Raw genomic sequence first — 22,010 nt, forward strand, 5'->3', positions numbered from 1 at the left:
AGGCCATGGCTTTCTTATTGAACTTTGTAACCCTTTATACCTAGAACAGTGCTTTGCCTAAGCCAAGTTCTCTGTATCTGTTTATTTGACGAATGATTTTTTTTTAAATCTTTCTTTATTTGGCTGCATCAGGTCTTAGTTGTGGCATACTCGATCTCAGTTATGGCATGTGAGATCTCATTCCCTGATCAAGGGATCGAACCCAGGCTTCCTGCATTGGGAGCTCGGAGTCTTATCCACTGGATCACCAGGGAAATCCCTTGACGAATGATTTATTGAACACAGATTGGAGGGAGAAGTCCCAAATGGAAAACATTTATGATAAACCAAGTCTTCAAAGTTCAATTCAGTTGTATCTGACAAGAAATATTAGTAATAACCTTTAAAGGAGCACTCGGAGAGGCATTTTTCTGCTTCTTCCTTGTCCCATAATACCAAATCATGAAGAGATAATGAACAAAAACTTGAGAAAAGATGGATGTCTCTCTGCTGTCTCCTCCTTCTTTTAGAGAGTGAGGACACATAGAAAGGAGAGGTTTGGGGGATTGAGAGGGGCTCTAGCAGTAGATAAATCTCTCACTTTGTATTACCAGACTCTAAAATTTGCTGTGGAGTATTTTTATGGGTAATTTCTTTTACAGATGTGTTTGGAGAAGATTGAAATTATCTTGGTAAAAGCACATCTAGATTCCACATTGCAACTTAAACATATTGTATTTTATTTCCTTCAGCACAAGGGCAGGGAACTCATTTTTTCCTCCCTCCTTCTTTTAATTAAAAAAAAAAAAAAAAGAACAAAGAAAGTCCAAAGTGTCTTTTCCTACTTGGAATGAAAAATTAATGATTGCTTTAGGCCTAGAGGTAGTGAGCATTGAGTCTTGATCCGAGTTAATCAGGAGTCGCCTTTAAATATAAAGAGCCCTGACTCTGGAAGGCTAGAAAAATATAGTCTGAAGGTGTGATTCATATTATTTCCCCAAGGTTTCATTTTTATTTTATTATTCTTCAGCTCCATGACTAAACATTTATTTGGTGCTAGCAAATTGAAAAAGTCTGGACTGCAATAAGCCATTTGCCGTTGCTGATTAATTGCCATGGGCATGCTTTTGAATCCTCCTGGTGAACCTGAAGTGTACTGTCCTGAGGAGTGCTTTCCGAAGGGAAAAGTTCTGGAAGGATCTTCATTTCTTTGAGTTTTCATAATAGTGGAATGTGTTATACAGGCAGCAGAGCGAGCAGTTAAGAGTTGGACTCTGGAAGAAGTCCTGGCTCCATCATTAACTCACAGTGGAGCCTTTAGCAATTTTCTTGATGTTTCTTAAGTCTCCACTTTTCTCACCTGTAAAATGAGAATAATGAAAATAACACCTAATGCAGAGAGTCACGAAGATTGGATATCTGAAAAAGCACTAAACATAGCACATGGCAGTTGTTCCAGTAAATTGGAACTGCTGCTGTTGTGATTAAGATCTCTATGACTACTATGAATAATGAAATGGGAAGTTCTGTCAGAGGGCTGTGCTTTCCACATCTGAGCAAATATTGTACACTTCAGTATCTTATAATATCTTATTATAGTACCTTATTTAGTGTGCATGATGGTTTTACTCTGCTAAATGGTAGTTGTGTAGAGGCCGTGCCCCCCACTAGATTGTACACCCCCTGACTTTCTCTTATATAGTAGCCTTTGCATCTGCCAAGGTGGCTTGCCTACAGCAGGGCCTCAAGAAGGGCTTCTTGGATTGCATTGGGAAATTATAGGCAGAGGGCTGGGTTCCAGCTTTCTCCAGAGTGAGAGCTGTGTGTTAGAAATATCCCCCTGGTTGTTGAATGAAGGCCGGGGATAGGGATTTGGCGTTCCAAATAGGAACTGGGGCTGCCAAGGTCCTAGTCACCATGGTAGGAGCCAGCCATCCAGTCTCTGAATGAAGTTGAAGAGTTGAGCAGATTTGGAAAACAGAAGTTAGTTTGTTTTACAGCGTGGCCACATTAGTTTCTTTCTTTTTCTCCCTAGTAGGTATTTTAAGTTACAAAAAGTAAATGATCAGAACCTGAGATTCAGATTTGTAAATTGTCAGAATCTGGGTTGAAGAAACTGGCAGTGAAAGTGTCAGCACAAATGATCAAATCATCAAGGGAAAAAATGCAACTTTGCGTGTCTCAGGAGGTAGTTAAGAAAGTCTTACCCTGTGAGGGAAGGGGATAGACAGCTGTGAATGAAGTCGGCCTTGCTGATCTTTTCAGCCTAGGATAAAATCAATCCTGAGCAAACAGAAAAAATACTAATTCTCTATACAGTTTGTAAATGAAGGGGTGACAGATCCTGCTTGCTGAGCAGGTGGACTCCAGGAAGTTTGGGGAAAGAGAGAGACCAGTGTTAAATCCAACTCCGCAGTTGTTCCCTTTTGTTATCTTTACTCCCACTCCAGTTTTCTTGCCTGGAGAATCCCCATGGACAGAGTAGCCTAGATCCCATGCGGTCGCAAAGAACTGGACATGACTGAGCGACTTTCATCATCATCTTTACTCCAGCTCATCTTCACTAAACTCTCAATTTCCTTCTTCCTCTCAGACCTCTGTTTATATGAGATTTCAGTTAAGAATTCTAAAATGTCCCCGTTGTCATTCTAAGACATAGCATAACTGTTTAATAATGATGACTACATACCTTATGTGTACCCAGTGATGTATAGGAGGGCTGTTTGATGATGATTTCCACTCAATTAATGATGCACTTGTATTTTCGAACTCCTTCCCTATACCATATATACTGTTTTCTTGTATAGCTTTTGCTTTATGTGTTTAAAGAGATTTTTATGATTTTAAGTTTTTTGGTTCCTGTGAAGTTAGCTGTTTTAAATTTCTACATAATCATGTAAAGTGAACTTGCAGTTAACTAATCCACAGGATGCTAGCGTTTGAGGAAATTTCACTTATTAATCTTTATATTGTAGGTTTCTCTTTCATATTTTAGTCAATAAATGATTTCTTCAAGCTTAATCATTTTTTTTACAGACTCTTAACACATTTGTTAGCATACGCTTACTATGATGAACAAAACAAAACAGACTGAGTTTCTGTCCTTGAGGTTATAGTCTGGTGGGGCTTTTTCTCTGTCGTAGAAATTAAAGACACCCCACTAGGTGAAACAAGAGATCGTGTGGAAGGGGAGAGTCATCCCCGATTTCTGCACAATCTCTCAGAGTATCAAAAGATGAAAAGGTGCAATTGTGGTGGTCTGTTCTGTGAAGGAGGTTGGTTAGCTGTTACTAAATCTATTTCCCTTCCTCGTCAGCTCACAGCTAGACCAGACTCCCTTGCAGTCTGATATGTTTGTGTGCCTGTGTTTTTGGAATGTGGACAGAAGTGAGGTAAACCATCAGGTCTAGGAGGTCCCGGGAGAGGTGGAGGGCAGGATGCAAGGAACCTGGTTCCTAAATCACCACTTGGAAATCTTCCTGCTGAGTGCCTGCAGCTGACTGTGTGAGCAGGAAATAAACTACTCTGTGAAGCTCCTGAGAGTTCAGGGTTTCTTTCTTATAGTATTCAGAATTACCTGAGCCATTAATAACATTCCCTTCTAGTGCTTTTAGTCAATTGGGGGAAATAGGCAAAAATTAAACGACCACTCAAATTATATGTGACACTAAAATGCCCTGGTCTGTCAGAGAAGGCAAGGGCAAGCCTGTGTAGATTATGGAGTCATTTTGGAAGAGTTGAAATTTGAGAGCTGTGATCTGAAACAGGGATATGATTCATTTTATAATGAAAGGAGGCAGTAAAATAATGAGGATAATAGTTGATCCTCTATCATAGGCTTGTTCTAAGGATTAAATTAATGATGCATTATAAATAAGCTAATAATCACATGCATAAATGAATAAAACATAGAATGTTGCCTAAATCATAGTAAATGTTTATTGGGTTTTTTTTTCCAGATAAAATAGACTTTATTTTTTTTTTTCCATTTTCCTTTTTTTTTTTTTTTTAACTTTACAACATTGTATTGGTTTTGCCGTACATTGACTTTTTTGTCTTACTTTGAGTTATACTTCCTGGGTTCAAATCTCAGCTCCGCCTCTTTCTTGTAACCTGGGCAATTTGTTTAACCTCGCTGAGTTTCAGTGTCCCCACCTGAGGCTGCCAACAATGCATACCTCGTAGAGTTATTGTGAGGAGTAATGAGGCAGTTTATGGATCTCTCCTTAGTGCCTCATGCAGTGCATGACAAATTCATGGTCTTTCTCTTCAAGCTGTTTTAGAGCATCTCTTACCTTGAGCTAGCCCTGTTAGACTCCATGGGGATTCTCTGTGATTCCTGCTTAGAGATTCTGCTATCATTTGAGAAGGCAGGATGTGCACACAGAATTAAATAACCATTCAAAGCATTGTATGATTTCATGTGAATTTGACTGGTTGTATCACTGTTGTGGCCACAGACCAGTTTGATTATTAGAGGACCTTTCAACCCATCCTGAGACATTGCCCATCTCAGTACTCTACATCCAGTTGATTTCTGTAGCTTAGCTAGTCTTTGGATATCTGTACAGAAAAATTATACATATGTGTGTGTGTGTGTGTGTGTGTGTGTGTGTGTATATATATATATATATATATATATAGGCAAACTCTTTGCTACCTCAGTAGATATGAATTTTCTGAAAGCTAAAGATACATTTTTTTTCCTGTTCCTTTCTTTCTTTTTTTTTTTTCATTCCTTTCATTTTGAAAAGCAGTACCATATGCTTAAATTTATACTACTCACTCTTGGGTTTTATCAACATTAAAAAGAGAGGGTTAAAAAAAAGAGATTAGAAGGTCAGACTAGATTAGTGGTTTTTAAATGTGGTTGGAAGATCACTCAGAATTTATGATTTGCTTTTCAAAAGCCATAAATTATATTTTATGAAATATTAAATAAGTAGGAATAGCAATTATATACTAAATTAAATACTTTCTTATTTTAGATTCTGGTATAGACTGTGGTAAACAGTATTAAAATTGTTTAAAGTAACTGATTTTTCACACTTGAATATTTGTTCTAAAAAGTTGAGAATACAAAAAAGAGAAAAAGAAAAAAAAATTTTTGTAATTGAACCACCAAAGAAAGACCAGTAAATATCCTTTCAATCTTTATTCTATGCATATATGTTTTTTCACAAATTTTGACTCATATACAGTGTTTTGTTTCTTAGTCTTTTTTAAAGGTATAATTTACCTTAGCATAAAATTAAAAACATAAAAATTCCTTTTAAAATGTACAATTCAGTGGTTTTTGGTATATTCACAAAGTTGTTCAGCTATTACTATAATCAATTTTAAAATATGTTCATCACTCCAAAGAGAAACTCTTGTACCTGTTAGCAGTTACTCCTCCAGACCTTGGAAGCTACTGAACTGCTTTGTGTCTCTGCTTATCCTGAACGTCTCATATAAATGGAATCAAAATATGTGGACTTCTGTAGCTGACTTTTTCACAGAGCATTATGTAGCCAAGGTTTGTCCATGAGTAGCACATATTCATACTTCATTTCTTTTTTGGCTGAATAAAATTCTTTTGTAAAAAAAAAACAAAAAAAATAAAAAAACAAACAAACAAAAATTCTTTTGTATGGATATACCAGTTTTCACTTATCCATTCGGTAGTTAATAGACATTTAGATTGTTTCTACTTTTTGGCTATTATGAATAATACTGCTGTGAATATGTATGCCAGTTTCATTTGTGAATATATTTTCAGTTTCCTTGAAAATGTTCATTGCTCAGTCATGTTCAAATGTCTGCAATTCCATGGAGGACCCCTCCAGACTCCTCTGTCCATGGAATTTTCCAGGCAAGATACTGGAGTGGTTAGCTGTTGCCTTCTGCAGGGGATCTTCTCAACCTAGGGATCAAACCTGGATCTTCTGCATCACGGGCAGATTCTTTACCATCTGAGCCACATTCCCTTGGGTCATATGATAATTCTATGTTTAAAATTTTGAGATATCTTCAAACTATTTTCCAGAATGACAGCACCATTTTCATACTGTTTTACGAGCTGCTTTTTTCTTTTTGGAAGAGAGGAAGAGGGAAGTGATAAATGCATTTCCCACATCAAATTTTACTTGCTAAAGCATTTAGATTCTTACTCTCTAATGTCTTTTACTGTTTGCCACTTCAAAGGTAGTATTCTAGTTCACATCCTCTTTATTTTTATTATTTTTATTTTTTATTAAGATGTAGTTGATTTAAAATATTACTTTCAGGTATACAACATAGTGATTCAAAATTTTTATAGATTATACTCCAAGCTATATAAGATATTGGCTATATTCCCTGTGATGTACAATGTATCCTTAAAGCTTTTTTATTTTATACATAGTAGTTTGTACCTCTCTATCCTCTACTCCTATCTTATCCTTCCTTGCTTCCCTCTCTCTGCTATGAATATTGGGGTGCACATGTCTTTTTGAATTAGTGTTTTCATTTGCTCTGGATATATACTCGGAAATGAATTGCTGGATCATATGACAAGTGTATTTTTAGTTTTTTGAGGACCCTCCATACTGTTTTCCACTGTGGCTGTACCAATTTACATTCCTACCAATGGTGTACAAAGTTTCCCTTTTCTCCATATCCTTGTCAAAATTTGTTATTTGTAGCCTTTTGATGATAGCCATTCTGACAGGTGTGAGGCAATATCTCATTATGGTTTTGATTTGCATTTCTCTCATGATTAGCCATGTTGAGCATCTAATGATGTGGCTGTTGGCCATCTGTATGTCTTCTTTGGAGAAATGTTTATTCAGGTTTTCTGCTCATTTTTTAATCAAGTTGTTTGTTGGTTGGTTGGTTGATACTGAGTTGTATGAGCTATTTGTATATTTTGGATAGAAACGCCTTATCAGTCATATCATTTGCAAATATTTTCACTCCATTCAGTGGGTTGTCTTTTCATTTTGTCAGTGATTTCCTTTGTTTTGCAAAAGCTTTTAAGATTAATTTGGTCTCATTTGTTTATTTTTGCTTTTGTTTCCTTTGCCTTAGGAGACAGGTCCAAAAATATCTTGCTATGATTTATGTCAGAGTGTTCTGCCTGTGTTTTCTTCTAGGAGTTTTGTGGTTATGTTCTTACATTTAGGTCTTTAATTCATTCTGTGTTTATGTTTGTATATGGAATGAGAAAATGTTCTAATTTCATTCTTTTACATATAGTTGTTCCGTTTTACTGGCACCAATTACTAAAGATTTAGTAACATATAAATATACAATTGTATATACAATATACAGTTTCTCCATTGTATATTCTTGCCTTCTCTGTTGTAGGTTAATTGACTATAAGTACATGGCTTTTACTTCTGGGATGTCTATTCTTTTTCCTTTTTAAGTCTTTATTGAATTTGTTTACAGTGTTGCTTCTGTTTTATGTTTGGGGTTTTATTTTGGCAGCAAGGCATATAGGATCTTAGTTCTCTGACCAGGGATTAAATCCAAACCCCCTGCATTGGAAAGTGAAATCTAAACCACTGAACCACCAGGGACATCCCCTGGGCTGTCTGTTCTTTTCCATTGATCTATATGTCTGTTTTTTTGTGCCAGTACTATACTGTTATCATGAGTATAACTTTGTAGCATAGTCTGAAGTCATAAAGCGTGATACCTCCAGCTCTGTTCTCAAGATTGCTTTGGCTATTCAGGATCTTTTGTGTTCCTATACAAATTTTAGAATTATTTCTTCTAGTTTTGAACTTTCAGTTTGTGTATGTCTTTAGATCTGAAATGAATTGCTTGTAGGAGCATATTTTTGAGTCTTGGTTTTGTATCCAGAGCACGTGAGACTTTGTGTGAGCCCTTTAAGAGTGGAGTCTCTATTTCCCACTGCTTTCTGGGTCTCCCAAAAGTAAGCCTCACTGGTCTTCAAAGCCAAATTTCCTGGAGGTCATATTCCTTGTGCAGGACCCTAGGGCTGCAGAGCCTATGTGGGGTTCAGATCATTTACCCCTTGCAGAGATCCTTTCCGATTGTAATTATTCTCTCGATTGTGGGTCACCCAATCAGGGGTATGAGTCTTGACTATACTGCCACTCTGCCCATCCTACCTGTCTCATTGTGGTCTCTTCTTTATACTTTAATTGTGGAAGAGATTTTCTGATAGATTCTGGTCTTTCTAATCAATAGCTATTCTGTGAGCAGCTGTAATTTTGGTGTACCCTTGAGAGGAGGTGAACTCAGGGTCTTTCTACTCTACCATCTTGGTCAAGCTCCCAGGGTACTTTTTCATCTGTCATTATATCACAGTCATTTGCATAAGTGACTACATTTTCTTTGAAAATGTTATTTTTAGTAGCTGATCTACACTCCATCATGTGGTTTGCACAATAACTAAGTCAACCATTTTCCTAATATTGGCTCTTTTGTTGTTATTATTATTATAAATAATTATACAGTGACATTGTATGCATCTGTATTTCTTCTAGAGTAAATTCCTGGAGGTGGAGTGACTGAGTCAATGGGAATAGATATACTTAAGGCCCTTAACACTTAGTGTAACATTTTCCTCTAAGAAGGATTAACAATATAGACTTCCACCAAATAGTGTGCATGGCACTTGTCATGTCCTTTGCCCATTTTTCTAAAGAGGACCTAGCAAAAAAATGTATTAGTTTTCTCTGGCTACACAGCAAATTATCACAAATGTAGTGCTTTTAAACACCATGAACTTATCATCTCAGTTTCTATAGAATAGAAGTCTTGTGTGGTCGGATTGTATTCTCAGCTCACATTTTCACATTTCAACATCAAGTGGTCTACCAGGGCCCCCTGCCTTGTCTGGGACTCAAGGTCTTCTCCAAAGCTCACTGGATGTAGGTAGAATTCATTTCCTTCTCACCTTTTCTATTCATTATATTTCTTTCTTTTTCTTTGAATTAGGAAGTTACTCACTTTTAGTAGTTGCATACCCATGTTCTGCAGATATGAAGTTTGAGAATCAGTGGATGAGATTAACTTTAAGACCCTTCTAATTAGGATATTTTATAATTTATTAGTTATTTGGCCATCTTTCAGCAACAAAAACCTAGCTGTAGTTAAATTGGTGTAACAGGGAGACCCCTCCAATTAACAGAGACTTTTTAAAATGGAGAGTTAATGCTGCTTTTGTTTGTTAAAATGCTTTTTTAAATTGTCAAGTCTACATACATATTAGCTGATATTATTGTTATTGGTATGTAAATTTGGAGGAAGCTCAGAGCAGTCTCTCAGTGCTCTTCCTTTTCAGGCTGGGCCTGTCTTTGGAATCAGAAACAGCCTTTTTCACAAATGTGTTCACAGAACTCCGGTCTTGCAAAGTATTCTTTTGAGCCAAGAATTTTGTGATAACCAAGTTTGAGATAACCTTACATTCTGTATTTTTACTCCTCCTTTTGTGCTCTCCTGGAAAGTCAGTAAAGAACTTGTTTAAATTGCTAGATCATGTTTTCCTTGGCTAAGGAATGAGCGCGCTATGGCAGTGCTGCTTCCTGTGAATCCTGTCTCCATTAGTCAGGCTAAGCAGAGCTGAGCAGGCCATCTAAAAATTGGGTGATGACCAGGAGCCTGAAAGGGTAAGTTTTGGGGATCTAGAACAAATCACCTAACCTGTCTGGGTGTTAATTCTTCTTGGTAAAATGAGGATGGGAGGTGAATTACACTTTAAATTCTCAGTTTCAATGTTATAGGATTCTATCATTTACTTTATTATGAAAGTGTAAAGAAAAGTGTTTCATAAACACAGCTTTGCCAAAAATAAAATAATAACAAACCACACCAAAACAAAACACACAAAAATTATTAAAGTCATCTGCTGGACCTCTGAGAAACAATTGGATCATAGAAATCTTTCCTCATGAATTTTTGAGTAGTCCCATAGTGTGAACTGTGAATTATGGTGCTGAAGAAGACTCTTGAGAGTCCCTTGGACAGCAAGGAGATCAAACCAGTCAATCCTAAAGGAAATCAACCCTGAATATTCATTGGAAGGACTGATGCTGAAGCTGAAGCTCCAATACTTTGGCTACCTGATGGGAAGAACTGATTCATTGGAAAAGACCCTGATGCTGGGAAAAATTGAGGGCAAGAGGAGAAGGGGACAACAGAGAATGAGATGGTTGGATGGCATCACCAACTCAATGGGCATGAGTTTTTTGTTTTTTTGTTTTTTCATTTATTTTTATTTGTTGGAGGCTAATTACTTTACTATATTGTAGTGGTTTTTACCATACATTAACATGAATCAGCCATGGATTTACATGTGTTCCCCATCCCGATCCCCCCTCCCATCTCCCTCTCCATCCCATCCCTCTGGGTCTTCCCAGTGCACCAGCCCTGAGCACCTGTCTGATGCATCCAACCTGGGCTGGTGATCTGTTTCACCCTTGATAGTATACTTGTTTCAATGCTGTTCTCTCTGAACATCCCAACCTCGCCTTCTCCCACAGAGTCTAAAAGTTTGTTCTGTACATCTGTGTCTCTTTTTCTGTTTTGCATATAGGGTTATCGTTACCATCTTTTTAAATTCCATATATATGCATTAATATACTGTATTGGTCTTTATCTTTCTGGCTTACTTCACTCTGTATAATGGGCTCCAGTTTCATCCATCTCATTAGAACTGATTCAAATGAATTATTTTTAATGGCTGAGTAATATTCCATAGTGTATATGTACCACAGCTTCCTTATCCATTCATCTGCTGATGGGCATCTAGGTTGCTTCCATGTCCTGGCTGTTGTAAACAGTGCTGCGATGAACATTGGGGTACATGTGTCTCTTTCAGATCTGGTTTCCTTGGTGTGTATGCCCAAGAATACAAAGGATCATAAGAGATTACTACCAGCAGCTCTATGCCAATAAAATGGACAACTTGGAAGAAATGGACAAATTCCTAGAAAAGTTTAACTTTCCAAAACTGAACCAGGAAGAAATAGAAGATCTTAACAGACCCATCACAAGCACAGAAATCGAAACTGTAATCAGAAATCTTCCAGCAAACAAAAGCCCAGGACCAGATGGCTTCACAGCTGAATTCTACCAAAAATTTAGAGAAGAGCTAACACCTATCTTACTCAAACTCTTCCAGAAAATTGCAGAAGAAGATAAACTTCCAAACTTATTCTATGAGGCCACCATCACCCTAATTCCAAAACCAGACAAAGATGCCACAAAAAAAGAAAACTACAGGCCAATATCACTGATGAACATAGATGCAAAAATCCTTAACAAAATTCTGGCAAACAGAATCCAACAACATATTAAAAAGATCATACATCATGACCAAGTGGGCTTTATCCCAGGAATGCAAGGATTCTTTAATATCCGCAAATCAATCAATGTAATACACCACATTAACAAATTGAAAGATAAAAACCATATGATTATCTCAATAGATGCAGAAAAAGCCTTCGACAAAACTCAACATCCATTTATGATGGACGTGAGTTTGAGCAAACTCCAGGAGATAGTGAAGGACAGGGAAGCCTGGCGTGCTGCAGTCCATGGACTCGCAGAGTCAGACACCACTTAGCCACTAAACAACAACAACACAGCATGAACATGTATATGTTCATAATAGAGCTTGTGCTGATTTAATGGCCTAAGTGACAAATTCAGGTGCACACTTCCTTACATCAGACCCATCGAGTGGTGACAGTTTGAAAGGGAAAGGAAGAAAAGAAATCTGGCTGGACAGACACAGTCATGGTGGAAAGCAGGAAGATTAGATGTGTGTAAAGGAATGCACTGCGGGCCTTAGATGATGTGGGGCTAATAGGCAGCCCCCGGTAGTTCCTGAGTACAGAAATAACACTCTGTAAGGAATGGTTTAGCCAGATTGCTTGGGCTGTGATGCTAAGACAGATCAGAAGGGAGAATTTCTGCAAAGACCAAGACTAAGGCTTTGGCAGCAACTTGGTGGGCAAAGGTGGGATTGTGCCAGGTTGATGCGTAAAGCAACGTAGAGGAAGGGTTGTTGGAATGTGGTGACTCATTGAGGCCTGACTGATTAGAGAGGAGGAGGAACCGGCAGTCAGTCCAGGGTAGAGATCTCAGAAAAGGAAGTGGTGCCATTGGTGATGATAGGGAATGTGTGCAGAAGTAGCGATGTAGAGGTAAAATGATGTTCTTCGCTAGATAGTTGAGATTTGGAGATGCAGCTAGGTAGTCCAGTGCAGCTGGCCAGTGAAGAGGGCAGGTGAGCACATTGGGAAGTGGGACTGAGAGAAAGTAACTCTGTTGCTCTGAGTATCAGCAATATTTGTGTTCCATGCTAATCTTATTTACTCATGTACTATTGCACTGGGAAGGTACCTTGTACTCCATCTTACACACCTTCTACCTAGTTTGAAGGTGAATTTAATTCATTGCTTTAACACATTTGACATATAAACTGCTTTTTGAGCTTTATTTTATCTCTATGTTTTCATGAATGTAATGAGTGGTCCCTGTTTCAATTCAAGCATTCAGCATTCCCTTCCTTCTCCTGATAGATTTTTTTGGTTTGTTTATTTTCATTGTGGCTTTTGAAGAATTGCCTGGGTTTGATTAAACTTGGCACACTGTTAAATTACATCAGGTTACAGTGGAAGGGCTATTTGCATTTTTTGTTTGCCTTTTTAAAATAAAAAAAAAAAGGCAGTTAGAAACAATATCCATATGGGCACTTCTTTAAGATTCATGATTTTAATGCCATGTGGTATGTAGGTCAGGGCTCGGGTGGTGTGAGAGGAGTGTGGCTTTGAAATGAAGGCTTACTTTATGCTGAGTTTTGGACAAGTTCCTTTTCCTCTCTAAGCTTCAACTTTCTCAACTGTAAAATAGAGATATTCATACTACTTATTTCCTATTGTGGTTGTGAGATTCCAGTGAATTGATATGTATAAAGGCTTAGGATGGTGCCTGGCACCTATTAAAAGTACCCAATAAATAGAGCCTACCATTATAATTATTATTATCATCATTATTACTATTATTTTTATTAGCAATGGAAATATGTGAGATCTACAGATAGAACTGGGCAGGAAATTTAATTATACATACAGAAAAGAATAAAGGCATGTAACAATCAAGAGAAAATGGGGAATAAGATTAGCTTGCTTTAAATGTCTGTTTCTTAGTTTTGTGAGCTTGGCAAGACTTTACTTCCCTGTGCCTTGAAGAAATGAGTACTCTGTGGCTGGCCTTACAAGAAAATTACAAGGATTAGTGCATTTATATTGAACTCCTGGACTCTGATTGCAAAGTAGGAAATATTTTTTGCAGCTGTGATGCATTAATGTTAGCATGAACTGAGGCACAATTATGGGACTTAGATTTTTTTTCTGCCCCCTTTCAACTTTTATAAAACCTTTCTATGTTTCTCAGTTGTGAGACTAAGAAAATGGCAGAGAATGTGCCTCCCATATTCAGCGAGGTGGGAGCCGTGGGACGGGGCACTGGCTGCTCCGCGTGACGAGCTTCAGGCGAAATCTGTTTTGCTTTTTTCTGATCTGAGCAAACTTTCCACAAAATGTGTTTCTAACTGAGTCAAGCTGGAGAAACCAGTTGTGTAGGAAGATTATAACAGGTTGTGGTTGAAGTGGAAATTAAGCTCTACATTGGAGATTAAAAGATTAGCTTAAGCAGGTGATCTCTAAATGGTAATTCTCCTCAAGTCCATGGAAATGGAAAAGACCAAACCAACAGCACATGTCTGTGGACCGAGATTGAAGAGTACTAAAGACCAGGCCCTTAACGAAGATATCCTGGACGAATGAAAATCACACAAAACAGTAGCTGGATTTCTTTGCCATTAGACAAAGAGAAATTTCCTTTTTACTTTTATTATAAAGAAATGATCCCCCTGATTTTCTATTTTTCAGACAAGAGAGTGGAAGTTTAACTGATGGTTTCTAAATTGTAGCACAATGAAGCTCAAGTACAAAGGCTAGTTTTTGTTTTCTCATGCCTCCAATGATGCCATTTAGAGGGACCACTCATGTGCAGAGCCAGCATAGTGATGGAGAGCAGACTCTTGAGCCTGACTGCCTGAGATTCAATCCAGGCTCCACCTCTTCACAGCTGTGTGCCTTCAGGAGAGTTCCTTGGCCTATTTGTCCCTCAGCTTCCTCACATTTACAATGTCAGAATAGTAGTAGCTACCTTGGAGTTGTAAGAAGGAAAAGAATTGATAAGTATATAATGCTAAGAACAGTACATGGCATATAGAATGAGCACTAGATATGGGTTAGCCCTTATGGTCTTGATAGTTTGGTGGTTAAGAGTGTGGGCTCTGAACTAACATGGCTTGAATTTTGTGTTCCTACTTGGCAGCTGACCTTAGGCAAGTTACTGACTTCTCAGAATCTTTATGTTTGCTAAATGATTGTATCTATTTTGTATGATTGAAAAGTGAAAAGTGAAAGTGAAGTCGCTCAGTCGTGTCTGACTCTTTGCGACTCCATGGACTGTAGCCTACCAGGCTCCTCAGTCCATGGAATTTTCCCGTCAAGAGTACTGGAGTGGGTTTCCATTTCCTTCTCCAGGGGATCTTCCCGACCCAGGGATCGAACCCAGGTCTCCCGCATTGCAGGCAGATACTTTACCATCTGTTTGACTGATGTGACAAATTTACAAAACACTTCATGATTCACACAGTCCCCGGCATAAGGTAAACCCTCAATACATGTTAGTTATTGCTTTCTTGATTTTTCCTGTGTTCAGATTTCAGAGACAACATTATGAGCCCTCAAGCAGAAAACTGGAAAATCTGAGGATGACAGCTCTGAGGGCTTATCTCTACCTTCCGTTGCTGGAATAGCCTTCCCAGATTTTATGTTGGCCCCTGGACAGCATAGTCAATTGTTGTCTTTCTGATTTTCCAGGCCCACAGTGTTCTATAGCCAATCTTGGCAATACATCAGGTTCTAGGAAAGTACATGAATCATCATGGGACTCTTGACTCTGCCCTTCTGAACTTCATAAAAACATGTGATTCTATGAGCTGATTTCCTAAGTATCCTTCTTCCCTGATGTGCTCACTTCCTTTCATCTACTTATGTCACCCACTGGCAGCCCCTTCCATGGCTTTCTCGTCCCTGGTTTCACACCCACCATTTATGCCCCCTCCCCTCCTGCTGCATTTATACCAATCCCCAAAACATATTTTGCACACTCCCTCCTGTCCTTTCCTTTATAGCGATTTTCTTTTTTCTGTGACTGTGCTGCGTTTTCATTGCAGTGCCCTGCCTTTCTCTAGTTGTGGAGAGCAGGGGCTGCTCTCTAGTTGTGATACATGGGCTTCTCATTGCGTGACTTCTCTTGTTGTGGAGCATGAGCTCTAGGGTGCATAGGCTTTAGTAGTTGTGGCACATGGACTTATTTGCCCTGCTGCATGTGGGATCTTCCTGGATCAGGGATCGAACCAGTGTCCCCTGCACAGCAACGCGGATTCTTAACCACTGGACCACCAGGGAAGCCCAGAAGTTTCGTTCTTAATGAAGATATCACGTACTCTGCCCTCTTCACAAATGAAAGCCTCACCTTATTTGTAGGGAAGGAGTGGATTTAGCTTTCCCATTGCCCTGTACTGGGAGTAGACAATGAACTGCCACCTTCTCCCTGACTCTCAAAGGATGTTCTTGTCACCTGTCTGAGGTCCTTGCTATAGTATTACTACATTCCCTTTCTATAATCCCTGACTGAACATCTAGAATAGACCCTGGCACATAGTAGGCCTTCTATTATCTGTTGAGTGAACAGAATCAATGAATAAATCTTTCTCAGGAGTATTATCAAAATTATCAACCTTCATGTTTTTTTGCCTACCTGGGCCCCATTTTTAATCATTGTTTTTTCATTCACTCAATAGATGTTTATAAAGATGCCAGGGGTGGTTCACCACTGGTCTTCTCTTCTGGAGACATCTCATTTAGTAAGAGAAATATATATTGCTTAAATAAATTAGTGTTGTGAGATGTGTGTGAAGGAAAAACACAGAGTTCTGTGGGGCCTAACCTAGTGGGGAATGAGATGGTCAGTGAGGGCTTTTGTAAGGAATTAAGGCTCCATGCTGTACTAGGAAGAGGAATGGTGACTGGTTAGGTTGAGGTGTCTGGGAGGAGTAGGACAGAGTGTTCCAGGCAGACGGAGTCATGTGTGCAGAGGTGTGAAGGGAAGAAGCACAACATACTTTGAAGAGTCCAAAAGAAGACCAGAGGTGCAGGAGCCAGGGTGGGAGGGAGCTGAAGATTGTGAGAGTTGGGCAGAGGCAAGATCTAGGGACTTCAGTATTCATTTTGATAACCCTTGATATTCCTTAACATCATAGCCGTCAACTTTGTACAAGTGCTTCCTTGCCTGGCATGCTTCTACACATTGTTTCTATCCCTATAAATACTCTTTTTACTTTGTTTTCAACCCAGTGAGATCACAGTGATGAGACCTGGAGCAGATCATTGGTAAGTGAGGCTAATTGGATGATTAACAGAATGAGCCTTGCAATCAGGCTGAGCTATGGTTCAAATACTAGTTTCATCACCTAGTTGGGTGGTCTTGGGAAAGTTCGCTAAACCTCTCTGAGCTTCCATTCTCTCATCTGAAAAAAAGAGGATGCTAATATTTACCATGTGAGATTTGATAAAGATTAAATAAGCCAATGGAGTGAAATAGTGCTGAGCACAGAATTTGGGTCCTAATTGCTCATTACATGGCTGTGCTTGTTGAGAGTTGAGAAGTGTTTAGAGGCTCTGTGCTCTAGGAAGCAGAGGAACCCAGCCTTTTTTCTGCTGCTTCTTGACCTTTCTCGGGGGAGCCCTGACCAATAACTGGCATCAGAGTTAAATTTTTTTGTGTTTTGTTCTGCAACAGTTTTCTTGGAGTATGAGCCAGAGACTTTTTTCTGTCCTTGTTTTGCTTTCAAGAGCATCTAACATCCATGTTTAATCCTGACCTCTGGTTCTCACTCAGCAGTCCTTAAGGAAGCTGTCTGTTCTGAGGTCTTCTACTTGCCTGTCTCTGTCACTCTCCATGTTTATATTTCCCACCCCAGCTGCTCACTTAAATTCTGCCTCTCCCTATTCTGAACTCTCGTCTGCCCTGGACATTGAGATCTGGTTGTTTTTGTTTTGACTATCCAGTAATATGGTCCCAGACTCTAAGATTGCCCTGGATGGGTGATGTTATGTATTCCTTTACCTCCCCTTGACCTACTGGCTCAGGAGCCAAGACTAGCCTCTGACACCTGCTAGCTGGGGAAGCTTACACCCTGTTTTCCAGTCCTAACCCAGACTCATGTCCAGCTTCTTGGCATTACTCCCTACATATAAAACCTCATGCTGTTGCTACCTTTATTTCATCTTAGATAAGAGACACAACCTTTGGATTCCCACAACCAGCTCTGAGTCAACCCAGTGAAAACAGAATTTACCTCTGTATGCCTCATTCTCTCTGTACTTTGGTTAGGTTCCAGGCCTAGAACTTATTATATCATATTCACCATGAAATTATGAAGTCTCCAAGGACAGAAGTTGTCCTTAATTATTTCTGTGTTCCCAGTATTTAGTTCAAGCCCTGGAAAATCAAAGAAGACCTTTAATTGAAGATTTTCAAAATTAATTAGAAATTGTCACCCTGCCAGGGAAGTTAGGGTCAACCTGTACCATTGGGAAGGAATAGAGCCCTTGTCTATTAGAGGACAGAGGGGCCTTGGAACAGTTCCAGAGATGGTCAGCTTCAAATAATTTTGGGGAAATTTCCATGATCAGCTGATAGTCAGTGATGTGGCCTCCCTCTCTGCTTGGGGAGGATTTTCTTGAAACCGGTATGGCACAAAAATTAGTGTATTGATGTTTGCAGCACACTCTGCTCCTCTAGCCTGCAAAGAATAACTCTGTATTCTATTTGCTCTCTCTTCCTAAAGAGATAGTATACTGTCTGGCTGAAAGAGAAGCTAAGTTTATCAGCAAACTAATGGATACCCAGGGAAAAGTGGGAGAAGAACAGAAATCAAACATATATCTGGGGAGAGAGTGAACTTGGGGACGGTCATTTTACAGAAAGCACTCTATAGCTGCTGAAAGGTGAAAAGGAATTAAAGAGGAAAGAGAAGCAAGAAATGGGCCCTTCTGGTGATCTTTAAGAAAAGCGATAAAAGATTTGACTTGGGAATAAACTTTCTCTGCATTTTTTTACTGTTGTATCCCTTATATCCAACACAATGTCTGGCACATATAACATTTTCAATAATTGTTGGTTGAATTAATTTCTTTAAATATTGGAACTGAATCTTCAACAAATGTTACTACTCAGACAGTAGGCCCTGTATTCACACCATTCACAGTATTATGGGGCTTGGAATCAGATCCATTGACACCATGAGTCTAGTATGGCAAGGTGTTGTGGAGAAGCAGGGGAACATGTACCAACCCACCCCCAGCTTCACAGAGTCAAGACAATGGCCTCGTGCAATAGTACTTCAGGACCAAGGACAGCATCTGTTGGACACTCCCCCTCATGTTTTAGTGCTGTGACTCCCCTGCTTGTGTGTGACTTCAACATCCTGGGCCCCTTATCTTTCCATTACACCTGCTCTGCAACCCTCCCAGTTAGGATCAGTCCAACTACTGCCTTCTCCATTTGTAGACATGGCCTAGGACTGTTGGACAAAAATGACAAAACTAATCCCTTGGATGACACACAAATACACGTTCTTCTGTCTCAGCTCCACCAAGCAGTCCTAAAGTGTTGCTAGTCATCACTCTCTCCTCCATGCTCCACAGTGGCTATTCTAAACCTGCGTCACCCTAGCTCCTCATACTTTTGCCTGTCCTTCCAGTCTCAGGATGACTCTTCCTCTAACTTCCATGAGAAATTGAAGGTACAGGGTGGGAATTCTGTTAATTTCCTTTTCATGCTCACTTTGTTTGCCCTCAAAAGGAAAGGTATTCAAAAAAAAAAAAAAAAGGAAAGGTATTCTTTGGCCTTCTCAAAACAAATCCCCTGCCTTTGCTTCTGAGTTCCTCTCCCCATCTCCCCAGGTCCTCCAGGTCCAGACCTTGTTCCATCAGCTGTCCTCCCCTCTCCTCTGGATCTCTACTAGATTCTGCCCAACATACTAGTCAGTGTTGCTGGACAACTGTGAGGTTCTGTCATATTCACATAGAGTCATTATTTAAAGAAATAGATTTGGAGACCCTACCCCAGGTCTCCTGAATCAGGAGATAGTGTCCTATATTTAAAGCAAGTATTCCTGGTTTGCAAAATACTGTTAAAAAATCTGCCTTTATTATTGCTGCCCCCAAACCATTTTTCACCCAAAAACCAGAAATACCTCTCAGAAATGCAAATCTGATCACATCATTCCCTGTTAAAAGCCCCTTGAGAGTTTTCTAATAAGTTGGGGTCAAAGCAGGATGCACAAATCACATTCAAAATGGGTAATTTAAAGAGAATTTAATCTAAGTGATATTCACAAAGGTGTTCCGGAGGTGAGACAGACAGGAGGGCCACTGCAGTGCCCCAGGACCAGCAACAGGAGCTCTAAAAGGGTTAGGCGAGGGAGGGATTCCTTGCCTAGGAACAGAGGTCTGCCTGATCTGAGCTGTAATTAGTGGAAACATGCATCCAACCTGGGACAGCAATAGAACAAATGAAAATAAATCCTTTCTCCTTCCTTCCTTCTGAATTTGTGCCCGTGTTCTCCATTGAATGAGGGAAGGGGAGCCGGGGGGTGCAGTTTATATCGGGTAGCCTTCAAGGTAGGGAGCATGGTGGAGAAGGGAGGATAGTGGGATTTGGGGAGGTAAGGGAGAGGTGGGGCCTGCAAGCCATAGTTACCTACCTATAGGATAAGGGCTGGAGCCTCAGGGTGGCTGTGACACATGATGTCCTCTCCCCATGAGGCTCCTCCTTCCTGCTTCTATCCTCCCAACAGCGTCTGTAGATGTCATGGGCTCCGGGAAGCCCCAGGTCGTTCCTTTGCTCCTGTAACCTCCTTTGCCTGAAATGCTCACTCTGTTATGTCCACTGAACACTTGCCACACTTTCTGCAAAACTAAACTCGAGTGACACCATTTCTGTGAAGCCTTTCTTTAGCTTCCTCACCAAGTAGAATTGGCTACTCCTTCTTTTGTGTTCCCATCATTGTAATAACAGGTAACATGGATGGAGTGCTTACCCTGTGCCAGACACCAGGAAGTTTGCATGTGTTTACTAATTAAATCCTCATAACAAATCTGTTATCCCCATTTTACAGGTGAATAAACTGAGGCACAGAGTGGCTAAGTAAAACTGCACTAGACAATGAGCTTCCCTGGTCATTCAGGTGGCAAAGAATCCGCCTTCAATGTGGGAGACCTGGGTTTGATCCCTGGATTGGGAAGATCCCCTGGAGGAGGGCATGGTATCCCACTTCAGTATTCTTGTCTGGTGAGCTACAGTCCATGGGGTTGCAAAGAATCAGACACGACTGAGCGATTAAGCACACAGAATCCAGCTAATAATTGGTTTCGCAGGATTTGAAGCTAGGTAGTCTGTCTCTAACTGCTTAATGACTTTGTCATAGAGCCTCATGACTCATGTATTACCACTTGACTGCATTAATGTATTTATATGTCTGTCTTTCTCTATCAAACCACAAACTCATCAAGGGTAAGATGGTGTTTTATTGATCACTTCCTCACTAATCCCTTGCCTTGCCCCATTGCATAGCACAGAGCTTGGCAAAATGGAGATATTTGATGAATGAAAAAAATGAATGAGGAAGGGGGGAAAGCAATCTTTTGCAAATATCCCCTCTTCACAGTTGAGACTACTACACTGTAATAGCCTATGCTATAATTTCAACCCAGATCTGCCTGACTACAGAACCCATACCCCTGTCCTCCGTCTATCAGGTTGCTTTCAAGAGGCGTTCAAAACTTTTATGCTATACAACTGTTTCCAAACAGAAACTTGGCAAGCTACCAGGCATAACTCAGATAACTCATTGGAGATCGAACGTCTTTTAAGATTAAGACCTAAAGCAGAAACTCTATTCAGGAATAATGAACTAGAACTAGGGGGTAGAGATGGGGAAATGGAACAAGGATAAAGTTCTAGGTCAGAATTCAACATAGTATCCAAAGAGTTGAAATTTAAGACCCATAAGTCTAGAAACAGGACAGGCATCTCACCAGTCCTGTCTCTTCTTGAAACCATGACTTAAGTAAACAGACAAAGAGTGAATGTGATTTAAGGAATATGTCTTCCAAGGAGTTGGGTGAGGTTTGACCCAAGCCATGTCCACAGGGTAGCCCTCTAGAGGCTCTAGTTCTATAAGGGTTACTAAAATATTAGCAGAAAATATGAGAATAATGTGTCAGTTAATTTAACTTTCCACAGTCAACTCCTAAAATGACCTGGGAAGCAGGAGGTCGCCTTCCATCAAGTAAAACATGTTTTGAAGCATCCCCACCAGTGCTGGTCACTCTTCAAGCAGTGAACGAGTGTGCAGGCTGTACCTGCAGCCACAAGCATCAGTCTCAACCCAGCTAGAGTCAGCTGTCATCAGCAGGTACCATCAACCAGACCTGGTACTGAGTAATGCACAGCATGATAGTGACTTATTTAAATTTTGAACAGTTAAGATGTGTAGCTTAGGAAAAAAATGCATGCCATCAATCAGTGTAATAACATTCTCTTTTTAAAACATAAAGAATTAGGTATACATTTACTTATGAAAAGAGAATCGGTTTTTGCTCTTGTTCCAATGAATAAATGTTGAGCAGATATGGTAAGAACATCAGTGTAAGGGATGCCTAAATGTCTGATACTCCTCTCTGAACCCACATGCTCTGTTAATGCTTCATCCTAAAAGAAGAGAGCATCCCACACTTCGGCAGGAGCATTGATCTCCCAGTGCCAGCTGTTTCATTCTCCTCTCAGTCTGCCCCTCATCTCCCTCCTCTTTATCCAGGCTCAGTTCTAGTTGCCCAGTTACTGGATCAGTTGCTTCCAAGATATTTTAACATTCCAAGATT

At 39.7% G+C, this 22,010-nt stretch overlaps 1 protein-coding gene and 1 long non-coding RNA gene across 4 annotated transcripts in view; both read left to right on the forward strand.

Annotated features, from left to right (window-relative positions):
* PLCE1 (phospholipase C epsilon 1) overlaps positions 1 to 22,010 on the forward strand; it is a 361,223-nt gene that overhangs the window by 82,471 nt on the left and 256,742 nt on the right. The gene's annotated exons all lie outside the window — the stretch shown is intronic.
* On the forward strand, positions 68 to 20,422 carry LOC122709345. The gene is made up of 3 exons (XR_006345487.1): positions 68 to 79; positions 1,968 to 1,970; positions 20,290 to 20,422. It is a non-coding gene; the product is annotated as an uncharacterized LOC122709345 (long non-coding RNA).

The sequence above is a fragment of the Cervus elaphus genome, chromosome 15 (genome assembly GCF_910594005.1).
Source record: "Cervus elaphus chromosome 15, mCerEla1.1, whole genome shotgun sequence".
Taxonomy (NCBI): domain Eukaryota; kingdom Metazoa; phylum Chordata; class Mammalia; order Artiodactyla; family Cervidae; genus Cervus; species Cervus elaphus.